Source organism: Varanus komodoensis, unplaced genomic scaffold, assembly GCF_004798865.1.
Source record: "Varanus komodoensis strain SLA01 unplaced genomic scaffold, ASM479886v1 scaffold6_2, whole genome shotgun sequence".
Taxonomy (NCBI): domain Eukaryota; kingdom Metazoa; phylum Chordata; class Lepidosauria; order Squamata; family Varanidae; genus Varanus; species Varanus komodoensis.
Genome location: NW_025336346.1, coordinates 502,520 through 519,521, shown reverse-complemented (window position 1 = coordinate 519,521; position 17,002 = coordinate 502,520). Strand labels below are relative to the sequence as shown.

The window sequence follows — 17,002 nt, the reverse complement described above, 5'->3', positions numbered from 1 at the left end:
TTTTTTTTTTTTAAAGTACCCTTTTAGAGCAGCCAGCGTGTGTACGAAGAGATAAAGCTCAGGGGTCAGAAGCTAAGCTATTGAACGGTAATCTAAGAACCACTTTCTATGGAAGGATCAGAGGTCTTAAACGAGCCTGAAGGTGGAGGTAGAGATTAGCAGTGAAAGGCTTTTATGATTGGTTGATGGACTATGACTTGTTAGCCAATAGACAATCGCCCCCACAACAGGTTGGTTGCGTCACGTTTGCGCAGCGTGCGTTAGAAAACTGAAGGCGGGGGTTCCTGCCGAAGGGGGCGTGGAGAACCCTGAGGAGCGACGGTTACTTTACCCAATAAAAATAAGGAGCAAGAGAAAGTTAAGAATACATCGGTAGGCGAGTGGTTTCTCTTGTCAGAAGGCAGACCCTAGCCAACACGGTTGCTATGACGGCAGAATGCCCACCTTCCCGGCGCCGCCATCTTGTTGTTGATTCGAACCGTAGGGAGCGGGTGAGGGAAGTGTTGGAGCCGGCCTGGGGGGACCAAGCAGCAGCGCCCCCCGGCCGGGCAGGGGGAAGTTTCTCTCGGTGAGTGTCGGCCTCCTCCTCTTCATTTCGCGCTGGTGAGGAGGGCGCCGTTCTTCCCGGGGCTGCTCTCCGGAAGGGCGCCTAGTGAGTGAATGAGTGGGGTGGGGAGGAGAGGGGAAGGGAAGGGAGGCCGGGCTGGTGGCGGAGGTGATAAACGAAACCGGTTGGTCGGGGGCTACTCGGTTGAGGTGAAGGTTCCCCGGTGGGTAAATTCGGGAGGCCTTCTAAGGCTATCGAGCTGTTTGTAGGGGACGGGTGGGCAGAAGATCTCGCGGGTTGCCCTGCTAGGCAGGCTGAGCCGTCCCCTCGACGGATTTCTCGACCCTCTTGTTCGGTTACTTCCTTTTCCTGATGGGAGATTCTACCGTGGTCAACTTCTTCCGCTCGCTTTGATTTGGTCGGGGCCTCATTAGGCTGAAAGGAGGCGGGTGTTGGAGAGGCTCGTCGGTTTAAAGTGGACCGGGGATGCGTGGAGCACGAGAAAATGGGAGGGTGGATTTTCCCTCGAAAATGATATGCCCTCCCCTCCCGTTTGGGAAAAGCATCAGTACTAGATACTAGTCAGGTTGAGCCTGAAAGGTGATTATATCTGTGCGGAAATTATATTAGCTTTTCGTAGGAAACTACTACCTGGCACTCCAATCTTTACTTAATACATTGGCCCCAATCCAGAGAATTGTGGAAGTAACAGAAGGCTTTGGCTGTGGCGTCAGTAGATACTGTACAATTCAGTTGGATAGGTTCTGTTTATATGAAATTGTAAGGAATTCTACTACCAAGTTTTGCTAGAAAGGAACTAGTAATAATTTTGTGTCATACCTTTTCATATTGGAAGCTTCCTCTCTTGTAATTGAAAATGCTTTCTTAATATTTGGTCAGCTGCTGTCATGTTTGCTGTTTGTATTTAAGTAGTAGAAGCTACCACCTTTTGCAGGGGACTTGTATATGTAGTGAAGGTGACTTTTCAGTAAAACAGTGTTAAGTGGATACTCTGACCCTTTTGTAGTAACTTACCAGTGAAGGTAAATGAACTTCCTGAAATTAGCTGTTAAATTTTGTCCTACAAACAAAGAAATGTCCAGAACTCAGGGAATGTATAATAAGCTGTGTGGGTTAAATCTTCAGAAATGCATGCAGTCAGAGAATAATTATGTCAGGAATCTCTAAGTTAACAAGGTGGGCATACTTTTTGTGGGGACATACCAGTAATGAGAACATCTTAATGCTGCTAAAAAGATGACTGCAATGTTTCTTTTAAGGTGATTTTTGCAGCCCAAATGCCTCTACATTAATAGTAGAAGTTAATAGCATCTTTCAGTGTAGCAGGTGTCCTGCAAATCTTTGATCTCATAGAATCAGAACAGTAGTTAGAAGGAGCCAAGAAGACCATTGGGTCCAACCCCCTGCTGGTGCAGGACACCAGTTTACACCATCCCACAATTTATTCTCTGCATAACTGTTCTTTCAATTATGTTAGGCTGATAGTTTGCCAAGTAATGTAAGTTTCTACATGTGAGTGCTTTTCACCAGCCTGGATCTCTGTATCAGATGTGAGCCAGCCTTTGTGCCTGGTTGCATTTATTGGAAGTTTCAGTTTATTTGGGCCTAATTTGAGTAATGTGGAGTACTGGGAACATTTTATAGCAGTGTTACTGCACTTGCAGTAACATTTTTCAGGTATGTTCAAACCTGGTATGGTACTGATCTATAATACCCTAAATGTCTAGACTCAACATGCTGGGCAGATTGCAGCTTTCTCAATATCATGCCACACAGGACTTGCCAGCAGGAGTTTTCTTGTTCTTAATATGTGTGTTATATTCTAATTGAAATTGTGTTTTTAACTTTTTAATGATAGTCCTCTTGAGTTGATCATCTTGAGTTGATATAAATTTAATATATTTTTTAAAGTGTTTGGAAGTTCCAATGCGTACAGAATAGGACATGTAGAATTCTGTTGCTCTTGTCTTGGTCATGTTATGCCAATTCTAATATATTTGCATGGGTTGTTAGCATCTGAAACCAATGCAAAGGCTACATTGGGTAATGTGAGGAGACTGCATGCATGTTCATACACCCCCTGGGGTTTCTGTTGCTAGCGTTTGTGCTAGCACAAGGATTCATTGGTTATTCTTGCTTTCTCATCAGGCATTTGAAGTAAGGAAAAAGATGCTCTTGCTAGCATTAGCATGTGGCATCCCAGGCTGTGCTTCAGCAGAAACAGCAGTGTCTGGTGTGTTGCACTTTTTGCATCCCTGCTTTAAGATTATTTATTGAAGCCCTTCATGTGCTTCCCATTTGAGTTGAATTAGCATCAGTGGCTTTTTCAGTTGTGGGGTGCCAGCTATGGAATACCCCCTCAAAAGAATTTTACCATGTGCCATTGTTGCAGTACTTTAGGTGCCAGATAGAAGCATTAACTCATTCATTTTAATTTTACTCCATGTTAACATTCAATTTGTTGCTCTCCTCTTTGGACTTTGTTAAATTTTCGCTTTTATGGTTGTTATGAAACCATTCTGAAATCTAATACGATGTTGGCTGTTACTAAAATGTTTAAATAAGTGTTAGTGAGGCTGCATAGTCATGATGTCTACATATTATTTCCATTATTGGTGGCAATATGCTTATCGATGACCTAGTTCTCATATTATGCCATTTCCTGGGTTGTTTAATTCAGAATTGGTGTGACAGCAAATGTCATGCTACTGCCATAGGTTTGTCTTTCTGCTTTTTTACAGTTAATTGGAGAGAGAAATGATGAGCATATGGGAGAGAACATGATTGCTTATTGCTGCATGGTCCTGCCAATTCCTCGTTTAAACAACCCAGAAATTGACATAAGAACTCAGTTAATGAGAGTTGTTGGGAAATATGACCAGGATGGCTTTCTATCCTGCTAGTGCTTTGTCCCTGTAGGAACAGAATTCTGGGCTAGATAAGCCTGTGGTGTTAGTGTTTTAGTCCTTTCCCATGGAAGTCTGCTGAAGCCTGTTTTCTAGAGCTGATGTAAGACACTGTTTGGAAAGATATTTGGTGGAAATATTGTAGATAACCCATAAACCAGGATAAATTGTAAATAATATTAAAATGCATTTTTGGACTGCCACCTCAATTACAAAATCGTGTGGTAAATATTAAAATATATTTTATTGATCTTTGGTCACTCTGCTTTTTTGGAGAGCATTTAAGTGAAATATTGTACTGTGGCTACCTGGATTAAAAATGATGCACTTCAAAGGAAGCAAATAACTGCATCTCTTATTTGTGTTCATTGAAGTTACAGTCCTGTGCACACTTTTCTGTGAGTAAAACCCATCGAATACAGTGAAACTTCTGTCTGATGAAATAAGCTCTGCAATTCAGGTGAATGTTGTTCTGATAGTCTCTTTCCTGATGGATGCTAGTAAAATGAAATTTTTGAAAAATTTTAATTTTTTTCAAAATATTTTTTATTGAGGCCCTCTACATTAAAGTTTTCCTAAAAACCTTTCCCTTGATCATCCTAGAAAGGTAGAAACCAAAGTTTTACCAGGAATATTGTTTCAGCTTTGAACATATATTGAAAATCATTGCAGTGATGTTGGTTGAAGTTTTAAAAGATTGTGAAACTTTTACACTGTTTTTACCGCTTCCTCCCTCCTGTTGATTTTTGACATTACTTTGGCATACTACGTTTCACTGCATTATGTAACTAAGGACACAGTTCCCTGTGTATTCAGATGAGGGGGGAAAGGCCTACAACTCCCAGCTTGCCCCAGAAAGGATGGGAGGGGAGTTGTAGGCCTTTTTTCCTGTCTAAACATGTACTGTATAGAATTGTGCCTTCAGTCTTTTGATAAAAAGTCATTAATGCACATAGTGTTCAGTCTTCCATATTTCTGAAGAGCAGCAGGTGTTAAACCAATTCACTAATATGGCCCTTTGGCAAAATGTGGGTGTTCCATTCACTTCTCTGGCTTCGTAATGGCTCCAAGGCTGTTGCATCGCAGCCTTTTATTTATATAATGTGACTATCATAAGGACAACTTCTGCTCATGCTTCTAAATTCTCCAGGGTGTGGGTGGGAAATCTCTGAAATAAATTTGGTACATTGCCAGTTAGGAAACAGGAGGTAGATGTATATTTGCATGAGAGGAGTATGTGAGGAGAAGAAGAAACCACAGAGCATAGAAATCCTTAGACGTGATAACTGAAAGTTTTGTAGGTCCCTAGAAGAACTGGAATTTGATCTCATAAGAGGAAATTGAGGTTTTGGCATGAGCAGATGTTGGCCTGGTGTCTTTCAAATTAAAGATGCCTACACAAGAATGATAACTAATGTTTTCTAAAGTTTGCTACCATCAGTGACAATGGAAAGTAAAGATGGTCTACTCTAAGTCCAGTATGAAAGATGCAGTAGATCAGGATAGGCAAACTTTCAAAGGTTTTGGACTATAACTTTCAAACCCCAGTGAGAATAGCCGATGGTTACCATGCAGCATGTCTTCTCACCTTCAGTCCTGAGTTCACAGATTTATATAGTAGCTATTGATGAACAGTTTCCATGCACCTCCAACTTCCTTCTGAATGGTGGCTTGTATCCTGTGGTTGGGAATAAATCCCAGCCTACACTCTTGCTTGCCCTGCCTCTCTCACCCCTAATGACCTACACACTGGGTGTATTCTTACCCAGCTGCTCCTTTTCCCCCCTGATGCTCCATGGAGCACCCATCTGCTCATTAGAGTAGGACAGTTGCTCTGCAAGCAGAACAGAGCAGCACCCCCCCCCCCAACTGATCCCACATTCCTTGCCCATGCTTAGGCCCCCATACATATTCTCCCCGTTCCCTCACTGCACATGTATCTGACACTCCCCCCATGTGCAGGATTTGCACATGCTATCAGGGCTGCCTTCCCCTGGCAGTCCAGCACACATAAGACAGCACTGTGGGCACTGGTGCCAGGGATGGGGGAAGTGTGTCCTGCTGGCCAAACTTCCCTGATTATGCATGTCTGGACATCTGCCTGGGAAACTGCTGGCAGACTGTCATGGAGGCAGTGGGGTTGTGGGGATTCTCCTGGATTGTCAGAGACAGCACAAGCAGGGCTCTTTGCCCTGGTGGTGAGGCTTGCACTGCCTCTGTTGGTCCAGTCCAGGGCAGTGACCAGGCAGGAATACTACACACAGCTGTTCTGCAGTTGCTGGAGGCTCTCCCTGTATTCCCTGTTAATGTGTGCTTTCCAGTACCCAGCTGTCCCATCTTGCCATACCCAACCGCCATGGTTGGTCTTGCCGCTGAACTTGCTGGCAGACATGGGGAAACTGTGGAAAGTCATGAAATCACACGTAATAGCAAGGCATGCTGAAACATGGAACCTTAGAACAGAGTGATGATTCACTGTGGGGATTCCTGATGACCAAACATGCCATGCTTCAAGCTTGCTGAATTCACACATAACAAGCCATTCTGGAGATTGCTTGTCGTTATGTGTGAACATATCCAGTCTGTGTCAGCCATAGAGCAAAATCTTTAGAGGGCATCAGTTGTCTACACCTGCACTAGATTGTTGTTGTTGTTAGTCTTGAAGTTGTGACCGACCCATCGCGACCCCATGGACAACATTCCTCCAGGCCCTCCTTTCCTCCACTATCCCCCAGAGTCCACCCAAGCCCACACCAACTGCTTCAGTGACTCCATCCAGCCACCTCATTCTCTGCTGTCCCCTTCTTCTTTTGCCATCTATCGTTCCCAGCATTAGGCTCCTCTCCAGGGAGTCCTTCCTTCTCATTAGGTGGCCAAAGTATTTTTTATTATAACAACAACAACAACAACATTTCTATGCCGCCCCTTCCCAAAGTATTTGAGTTTCATCTTCAGGATCTGGCCTTCTGAAGAACAGTCAGGGTTGATCTCCTCTAGGACTGACTGGGTTGATCACCTTGCGGTCCAGAGGACTCGCAGGAGTCTCCTCCAACACCACAATTCAAAGGCCTCAGTCCTTTGGCACTCAGCCTTCCTTATGGTCCAACTTTCACAGCCATACATTGCAACTGGGAAAACCATAACCTTGACTATATGCACTTTTGTTCGCAGGGTGATGTCTCTGCTTTTTAGTATGTTGTCTAGATTTGCCATAGCTTTCCTCCCCAGGAGCAAGTGTCTTTTAATTTCTTGGCTGCAGTCCCCGTCTGCTGTGATCTTGGAGCCCAGGAAAATAAAATCTCTCACTATCCCCATTTCTTCCCTATCTATTTGCCAGGAAGTGAGAGGACCGGATGCCATAATCTTAGTTTTCTTAATGTTGAGTTTCAAGCCAACTTATGCACTCTCCTCCTTCACCTGCATCAAGAGGCTCTTTAGTTCCTCTTCACCTTCTGCCATGAGAGTGGTATCATCTGCATATCTGAGGTTGTTGATATTTCTCCCAGCAATCTTAATTCCAGCTGGTGATTCATCTAGCTCCGCCTTTCTCATGATGTGCTCTGCATATAAGTTAAATAGGCAGGGCGACAATATACAGCCTTGCCAAACTCCTTTCTCAATTTTGAACCAATCAGATGTTCTGTGTCCAGTTCTCACTGTTGCTTCTTGACCTGCATATATGTTTCTCAAGAGACAAATAAGATAGTCTGGTACTCCCATCTCTTTAAGAACTTGCCACAATTGGTTGTGATTCACACAATCAAAGGCTTTAGCATAGTCAGTGAAGCAGAAGTAGATGTTTTTCTGGAACTCCCTAGCTTTCCTCATGATCCATCATATGTTGGCAATTTGATCTCTAGTTCCTCTGCCTCTTTGAAATCCTGCCTGTACATCTGGTAGTTCTTGGTCCACATCCTGCTGGAGCCAAGCTTGTAGGATTTTGAGCATAACTTTGCTAGCATGTGAAATGAGTGCAGTGGTGCGGTAGTTTGAACATTCTTTGGCATTGCCCTTCTTTGGGATTGGTATGTAAACTGACCTTTTCCAATCCTGTGGCCACTGTTAAGTTTTCCAAATTTGAGTGTAGCAATTTTACTGCATCGTCTCTTAAGATTTTGAATGGCTCAGCTGGAATACTGTCACCTCCACTAGCTTTGCTGTTGCTCTGACTTCCTAAGGCCCATTTGACTTCACATTCCAGGATGTCTGGCTCAAGGTCAGTGACCACCCCATCGTAGTTATCAGGGACCTTAAGCTCTTTCTTGTATAGTTCCTCTGTGTAATCTTGTCACCTCTTCTTAATCTCTTCTGCCTATGTTAGATCCCTGCCATTTTGGTCCTTTATCATGCCCATCTTTGCATGAAACATTCCCTTCATATCTCCAATTTTCTTGAAGAGATCTCTGTTCCTTCCTATTCTATTGTTTTCTTCTATTTCTTTGCACTGTTGATTTAAGAAGGCATTCTTATCTCTTCTAGCTATTCTCTGGAATTCTGGATTCAATTGGGTGTATCTTTCTTTTTCTCCCTTGCCTTTTGCTTCCCTTCTTTCCTCAGCTATTTGTAAAGCTTCCTCAGACAGCCATTTTGCTTTCTTGCATTTCTTTTTCTTTGGGATGGTTTTAGTTGCTACCTCTTGTACAATGTTGCGAACCTCCGTCCATAGTTCTTCAGGCACTCTGTCTGTCAGATCTAATCCTTAAATCTATTTGTCACCTCTACTGTATATTCATCAGGGATATGATTTAGGTCATACCTGAGTGGCGTAGTGCTTTTCCCTACTTTCTTCAACTTAACCCTACATTTTGCAACCAGAAGCTCATGATCTGAGCTACAGCCAGCTCCTGGTCTAGTTTTTACTGACTGTATAGAGCTTCTCCATCTTTGGCTGCAGAGCACATAGCCAGTCTGATTTCTGTGTTGACCGTCTGGTGATGTCCATATGTAGAGTCGTCTCTTGGGTTGTTGGAAAAAAGTGTTTGCTATGACCATCGTATTCGCTTGACAAAATTCTACCAGCCTGTGCCCTGCTTCATTTTGTACTCCAAGGCCAAACTTGCTTGTTATTCCAGTTATCTTTTGGCACTAGATAGTACCTTTTAAAAAATCCCACATGGCATACCCTTTCAAAAACAAAGGAAATACAAAGCCATAATATGGTTGAGGTGACAATATTTTTCCAACTTGGAAACTGATCTTGGCTTTTAGTAATGGAGGGCAGGTCTTGGACTAATGCATGGACTAGCCAGGCTGCTGTTGCATTTTCCCACTTGTCTGTTTGTCTTTGGCATATAAGGAAGTACCAAATTGCATGGCTTTATTGTGTGGCATTTGGTATTAATGTTTTGAATGTTGCATACATCCGAGTACCTCAGATGGTAATATTGGTATTTCACTGCTTTATCTGAAGCTGTAACTGATCTTGCAAGTTACTGAAGAGCAGGGGTTCCTGTTACCATCTACCTTTACACTCCCACGTTGTTGGCATGTTGGCATTGTTGGCGTGCAGCTGTAATGGCCTATTCTAACACTTTTCCCAGTAGAAGAAGAAAAGCGCTGTGGTAACTCTGCATGCTTCTCTACGTGTATTTGCATCTTGAGAAGGCCAAGGGATAGGATGCTGCAACACTAAGCAATACTCATGTTCTCTGGTGGTTCAAAATCAAGAGTGATACTGCTGTACTGCCAGTAGTATTGTTGCATGAATTGGGGTCAAGTGGAAATCTTTCTGTTGATGGGGAAGCAGAGAAATGTTTTTTCCCCCCAGGCAAGCAGGAGAGTGTCAAGTTGAAACGCCTGTTAGTGTGCTGGGCATTATCTGTTTTCTTGTGCTTGCTTCTATGCTGTAGTTTGAATCAAAGTTCTAGTGAACTCCTCACTTGTGGGATAATTGTCACTTGCCTTTGTGAGTTACTAACTGCAAGGCTAAGTCAATGTGTTCACAACTGCTGTGTTTAATTAACATCAGTTATATGCAAAAGGATCTTAATTCTCTGTGTCAGCTATAGATAAATATTCTCCCCTAAAGTGAAGCTAAACTATGAAGCTTTACTGTAAACACTGTATTATGTTTTTAGTAGTGAAGCCTTTGATGCTGATTGGCTGGTCTAACATAATGGTACAAATACTAGTTGCTCACAGTTTGTACTTGGATTCTCTGAGTTGTCAGTTTGTCTGGCATTAATCATTACAAAGGAGAAACTGAGGTCTTGAGATGTAGGGGAATTGAGGGATGAAGGTTGAAGGAAGGATATGGAGGAGGGAATGGGCTGAAAAACAAGCTTGAGAAAAAATGTAGAGGAGATAGGGAACTGGAGCAAGACAAAACTAGTCAGAGAGTTGTCTCCAAAGAAACTTCACAGCACTTAAGGGTAAGAAGGATTTGATGTTGTTCACGAGAAGGGAGGGCATTAGGGAGACTGACCAAGAGAGAGGATAACTCAAAGAAGTGGCTGAAGGCTTTAGAGCTAAACTCTGGTAAGGGAATTCTGCCAGCTATGACTTCATTTATCACTGCAGGATTGTGACATGGCAACCTTAACTGGGCAAAAAGTACCAGAAAGTGAAAGTGGTGTTAGTTCAAACAAATGTGAAATTCATTTCTAACTGGCCAGTTCTTTGGCTGCAGGCTTCCAATCTTGTACTGAACTTGTGGCATGAAGCCTCAGCAAAAACAGTACATGAATCAGACAGTCTGATTCAGTGTGTGTTTAGGTTTACAGTGGGTAGGGATATGACATTTGGAGCATGTTGTGTCTTCTTTTTTTCCTTGTAGCTCTCTGCTTACTGCATCCTTTTCTCTCCCAAGCTTTTTGTAATCAGCATTTCAGCACCATTACTGTTTGTGAAATACAAGGTAACTGACTGAAATTAAAAAGATACAAGACATATGAAGGTTGCTCCAAAGCCTTGGCCAGAGAAGAATCATGTATCTACTGATAAACATATTTCTTGTCCTCCTACATCATTGTTATAGGCCTGTTTCACATCTAACACTAACCTATAGTATAGGTTGTTGAATTCTGGGTTGTGATATGAAAATGCAGCCATGCTAATAAACCATGGTTTATTAACCACATTCCATCCAGAAATAGATCCCTTGGTTTGTTGTTGGGTTGTAAATTCTGAGTTGTTTAAACCATGAATTTTTCATGTGGTTTTTTCCAAATGAAGGAGGCTTTCCATTGTTATAGGCATTTGGGATACAGGGAAGGAGGAGGAGGAGGGGAAACAAGCAACACAAAGTTTGAGAAAAGAAACTGCAGCTTGGTAACCAAGAAGCCATTGGTTAAACAAGCAATGGGTTAATGTTATGAGCGAACCAGGCTACACTGTCTAGAGCTCATTGTTCCCCAAGGAGTTAATTAGTGACTGTGGAAAGATGCTAACTGCAGTGTGCAGATGCATGATCACTACCGTTCTTATCTGGATGAAATTCTTCCTTGATCCCAAATGTGGCCATTGGTTGGACATTAAGCATGAGCAAAATCCATCTACTCTATCATTCTGAGAAACATTTAATTGGGTTCTCACCACTTTTCTGATCTTGGTTGTGTTGATGTGCCACCCTGTGTAGCAGCAGTAACTATTGCATATAACAGGATGAGGTCGCAGCTAAGAAATCATTCATTAATTGCACAGCAGATGAACCTACCCCAAGGTTCCACACATCTTGCCTGGACATGTTAGCTAAACATGGTTTCTAGCAGTTGTTTTTAGATACAGAGATGTACCTCAAAACCTCTTGTTCTACAGGGATCAAGTGGAGTCTGCTGACATTTGCAGGGTTTGTGACAACCCTAACCTCACAATGTGTCACTCTTGACCCATACTAACACATGACTAGTAGAGTAGTTTGTGTTTATGTACTCTAAATTGATTCTGTGCATGTCTAGCATTTTGACAGCTCTTGGTCACCTTCTGTTCAACTAAATTCTCCAAGTTCTTTCCTACTTATTTGTTTCAGAAACTTTGTACTACCGTGTTTTCCCAAAAATAAGACCTACCCTGAAAATAAGACCTAGTTGTGTTTATTCCCAGGGCCAGTGGGGAATATAAAGAGCCTTTTTAAACTTTATTTTTTAACTTAACTTTAACTTAATGCACTGTTTGGAGGAAACATGCTTATGCAGCTCTGCTCCCTGTGGAAGGAGCAGAGCCGCATAAGTTGACACTTCCTCTGTAGCGTCAGCTCCTGTCACAGGTGGAGTGATACCAAATGTACATGTATTCATGCTGTTGTACATGAATAAGTGTGGATTGTTGTACACATTAAAAAATAAACAAAAAAATAAGACGTACCCCGAAAATAAGACCTAGTGTGTTTTTGTGAGCCAAAAAAAAAAAAAAAAGACAGTGTCTTATTTTCGGGGAAACACAGTATTGTATTTAACTTCTTCCGTTCAAGTACATGAAGCCATCCAATTATCAGATCTATTTTCTCTGATCCTTCTTTATATTAGTAGAACTGCTAGTTTAGTATTGCTTGCTAATGAACTTGTACACTTGTATATTGCATTACTAAAAATATTGATTAAATAGGCTGTAAATTGCCTTCTTTCGTGAAGCAGCAAAGCATTCCTATTAGGCTTGTTTCTGTAGGGTGAATGCAGCTTCCCAACTGGAAAGATAATTGTGGAGTGACTAGCTTTAAACTGGCTCAGATATTATACAAATGGAAATACCTTGAAGGAAATGTGTGTTGCTGACAGTTATGGAAATAAGTCATGTGAAATCAACCTGAAGTCTTCTGTCATTTTCCAAATCTGCCTCTTGCTTGCTGTTCGTCCTGGGATAGTGGATTGATAACTATAGCTAGTTCTGGAACAGAGCTCCCATCGTGCTGAAGGTATCTGAATTATATACACTGACCTTTTCCTATAAAGTGACTGCTGTATGTGATTAATTCATATAGTATGTGGAGCATTTTGGTGATACTGTGTGTGTGTACAAGAGTACTGGCAAAATACTAGGCATACTCTCTCTCTGTTTACTTAATGATTTCAGGCTATGACTTTAGCAAACAAATTTCAGAAATTATAGGGTGCTTAAATATAATCAGTCATGTGCAGTGATTTCTCAGTGATTTGGATGGGGCTTCCTTCCAAGTGTTCATGTTTAGGATTCATTGGTCCTAATGGTCATACAGCTGAATCTTATGCATGACTTCTTGTAGTTAGTTGCGAAGTCGCGTCCAACCCATCGTGAGCCCATGGACAACATTCCTCCAGGCCTTCCTGCCCTCCATCATCCCCCGGAGTCCACTTAAGCTCATGCCGACTGCTTCAGTGACTCCATCTAGCCACCTCATTCTCTGCCGTCCCCCTCTTCTTTTGCTGCCAATTGTTCCCAGCTTAGACTCTTCTCCAGTGAGTCTTCCTTCTCATTAGGTGGCCAAAGTATTTGCATTTCATCTTCAGTATCTGGCCTTCTAAAGGTAAATTATAGAGTTCAATGCTGCATTCTCTCTAAATTCTCAGTAATAGTGCTTCTGTGTGTGTGTTTGGGAAAAATATAGTTTAGTAATACAATATGTGAAATAATGGTTGTGTTTGTTATTAATATATCTTTTTTTCCTAATTAAAAGAAGGGCCAACCATTCAGCAGGCTTCCTTTGGACTGAACAGTCTATTCCATTCAGATTAGAAGAAAACAAAGACCTCAGATTATATTTTCCGACCTGCTGCAGCCAGTGTATACTTGATGGTTTATTGTGATCTGGGCAGCCTGAAGTAAACTGTCTTGCCAGTAAACTTGTTTGCCACAAAGCATGAGTGCACTTTTTAGACAGTACCGATAGACCAGAAGTACAGTGCTTTCCCAAAAGTCTTTATTGTGTTCGTTCATTTGAAACACAAGAGCAATGGAGTACAGTAATAATCACTTAAATGAGAAATTGCAGTCATTTCTCCAGATAGTTTTTCCCCTATATTTGGCTATAGATAGTTTTTTTGCTTTATGATTTGATTTAAACTCTGCATAATTTTAAATTCTGACTTCCTCAAATTGGGATTGAAAGTGCTAGTAGAATTGTTCATTGAGCAACATTTGCATAACGTGATGACTAACCATGGCTAATTAGCCATAGTGGAATGTTGTGCTGTGAGAATGCAGACAACTTCTCACAGGGTGACTTATTTTGGATTAGCAAATCACCCTGACAACTCATGGCTTGTTCTCAGATTGCTTGATGGATTGTCATGTAAGTTGATTCCATGGGTTGCTGCGATTTGCTAGTAAGCTGCCTGAGGAGAGCGGCAAAAATTCCTACTGCTTTTTGCAAGCTTAAGTCTTCCACTGTAAGTGAGCGTCCCAAGTTGCATTTTGGAGAAGCCATCACTATTCTGCCACTTTTCCTTTTTTTTTTTTTTTTTAGTCCAGGGAAATTGTGTGAATGTGTGCCATTTTTCTATTATTACTTTTTGTTGGCACTTAAACAGCTGTGTACATTTATACTTATAGCTGTCTGATACGTGTGGTCTCGTCTTGTGAATGGAGTTCTTAGTTTCAGCTTTCAAAGGGCAATGGAGTAAGTAACAGGTTGATATGGTGGGAGTGCATGTAGGCTAGTTTGCACACAGTTGCTAGCTGTCAGTTGAAAATTAAAACAGAAAATATGGCGAAAGTAGGTGTACTGAAAATAGGTGAATGTAGTGGTTGATGAAAATATCACCCTTCTAGCAGTCAGTTTCTTTGTCTTTTACATGTTGAACCACAGTTCTTGCTTTCCTTTACCATGTCAACACTTTCCTGAGTTTTCAGCTACTGAAGTGGAAGATGTTCACTTGCCCCACTTCTCTGAATCCTTACTGCTGCAATTACTTCAGGTTCTAAAAACCCCCTGAGGTGATGGCCGAGTGGGATCCAGTGAATGGTGCTCGGTACGTGAGCAGATAGGAAGTACCACAGGTGCTGTTACCCCATTTACTTGGTTCCATTCTGTTCCATCTAAGGTTTTTAAAAAAACTGTTGAATGTATTAGACACTGCTAAATGTATACCTGTGAAATACCAGCAAAAATAATAAAATAGAAAATACAAGAGAAATATGATCATGTTTTTGGAATTGTCTCAGGCCAAAAGAGTGCTTCTTTGAAGCTTACCACCCACTCCCCCACAAAAAACCCCTGATGGTCAACAAAAAGTGGTACTGATTGAAATGAAGAATGGGAAACTAGATGGATTCTGCTGTGATGGACACATAGCTTATTTGCAGGTTGGCTTGTGTGTTTTCTGAATGTTCCCAATGGCATTTCTAAACATTCAAGCAGAAGGAAGTCAGGGTTCATTCTTGGTAACCTAAACCTGAATAATAGTTGTTCTGAGTTCATACAGCTTCCCCTGATTTAAACACACTGTGTGCATGCACATGTGCTTGCATGTACAAAACCTTATCTCAAGAGTAAGTGTATGTGTTATGTGTTGTATGCATAAGATTCCAGATTCAGTGCATGATGTCACCAGTTAAAACAACAGGTGGCAGGTGAGAAGGAAGACCTCTGTAAGAGACTTCAGATAACTTCTGGCAGTTGAGTAGACAAGCTTGATCTAGATGGACAAGTTTGACATGGTATGAGACAGTTTTCTAGTACAGCAGAGAAACTGTCAGGCCTTGCATATGATTTACTTTTTTGCCACATGTTTTGCTCCTAATGTATCCATGAAACAGCTTAAAGGGCTCTGTCACATAACCAATTGCTAAGTGGTTGCCATTTGAAAATGCAATCCAGTACTGCTTTCCTTGTTTAGGGCCATCCCTACTGCAGGACTCTGCTATCAGTATAAATTGACAAATTCTAAAAGAATCATAATTTATGGTGGTATAATAGGCTGAATCCTGTGTGTAGTCACAGGTGCATGCAATTAATTTATGGTGAATAAGGGGCCAACAGATAACATAATTCTGAGTACTTGTCCTACTGTAGCCCCAGAGGTTATGTCTAATGACTTTATTTGAAGATTGGGGATATGAGATATTGGGAAAACATAATATAAAAATGAATCTGTGACATATTACAGTAGTACCTTGGCTCACAAACGCCTTGGTTCACAGCCAAATCGGGTCATGAACAAAAATTTCATGAAAATTTTGACATGGTTAGCAAACTCCACATTGGGTGGGGACCAAGATCGCAGCCAGTGGGGAGATGGTCGTGATTGTGCTGGGGGTGGGGAGATGGCTAAGATCACACCTATCTCTCCCTCCCCCAGTGCGGCCCATTCGCACCCGTCTCCCCCCCAGTGCACCCGCGATTGTACCCGTCTCCCCCTGCGCTCCCCCCCACGCATGCTGGAATGACAGGCGCGATCTCAGTTGTGCTGGGAGGGCGGGGAGATGGCCTTGCTTGTGCTCGGGTGGGGAGGGGGAGATGGCCACGATCTTTGTTGTTCTGTCACTTTGCTTCACATTTTTCTGATTTAAAAAAATGGCAACACAACAGATTAATGTTATTTACATTGAACCTTATGGGGAAATTTAACTTGGCTCACAACCAGTTTGGATCACGACCAGAGTCCTGGAACGGATTAAGTTCATGAGCCAAGGTACCACTGTAATATGTTTTTGAAGACATGCTGAAAAAATTAACCTTGTTTATGTGATCTCATACTAATACTGTTGCATTTTGATACTGGCAAGCATATTCCTGGAACAGAGATCTAAAATATGTTTGGGATTGACTATCTCTAAATATTTTAAAATATATCACACTAGTAGCAGGGGCAATAGGACACACGAATCTTGAATTTATGTGAACAGGTGAATTTTTTTATCAAGTAGATATAATGCACTGCATGACACGGAGGTACTGCATAATAGAGGCTTTCTATAATTTGTTTTTGCTATTACTTATAGGTCAATGCTACCCTAAGAATGAAGCAAAGCAATTTGTTTCACTTCCAGAAATGTTGTTGGGGCACCTTCAGTTTCGGCTTTACCTTTACCTTATTTTGCTCAATTTCACATGAAATTTATTTCAGCAGCATATACAGTATATCACAGAAGTGAGTACACCCCTCACATTTTGTAAATATTTTATTATATCTTTTCATGTGACAACCCTCAAGAAATGACACTTTGCTACAATGTAAAGTACTGAGTATACAGCTTGTATAACAGTGTAAATTTGCTGTCCCCACAAAATAACTGATCACACAGCCATTAATGTCTAAACTGCTGGCAACAAAAGTGAGTACACTGCTAAGTGAAACTGTCCAAATTGGGCATTATTAGCCATTTTCCCTCCCTGGTGTCATGTGACTCGTTAGTGTTACAAGGTCTCAGGTGTGAGTGGGGAGCAGGTGTGTTAAATTTGGTGTTATCACTCTCACTCTCTCATACTGGTCACTGGAAGTTCAACATGGCACCTCATGGCAAAGAACTCTCTGAGGATCTGAAAAAAAGAATTGTTGCTCTACATAAAGATGGCCTAGGCTATAAGAAGATTGCCAAGACCCTGAAACTGAGCTGCAGCACGGTGGCCAAGACCATACAGCGGTTTAACAGGACAGGTTCCACTCAGAACAGGCCT

The 17,002-nt window shown here is 41.8% G+C and overlaps 1 protein-coding gene across 1 annotated transcript in view; it reads left to right on the top strand.

Moving 5' to 3' along the window:
• Positions 1-453: 453 nt before the first annotated feature.
• Positions 454-17,002, top strand: part of IP6K1 (inositol hexakisphosphate kinase 1) — a 38,156-nt gene continuing 21,607 nt past the window's right edge. Inside the window, exon 1 of the mRNA XM_044451209.1 lies at positions 454-568. The gene's annotated coding sequence lies outside the window, so the exon portion shown is untranslated. The remainder of the gene's footprint in view (positions 569-17,002) is intronic.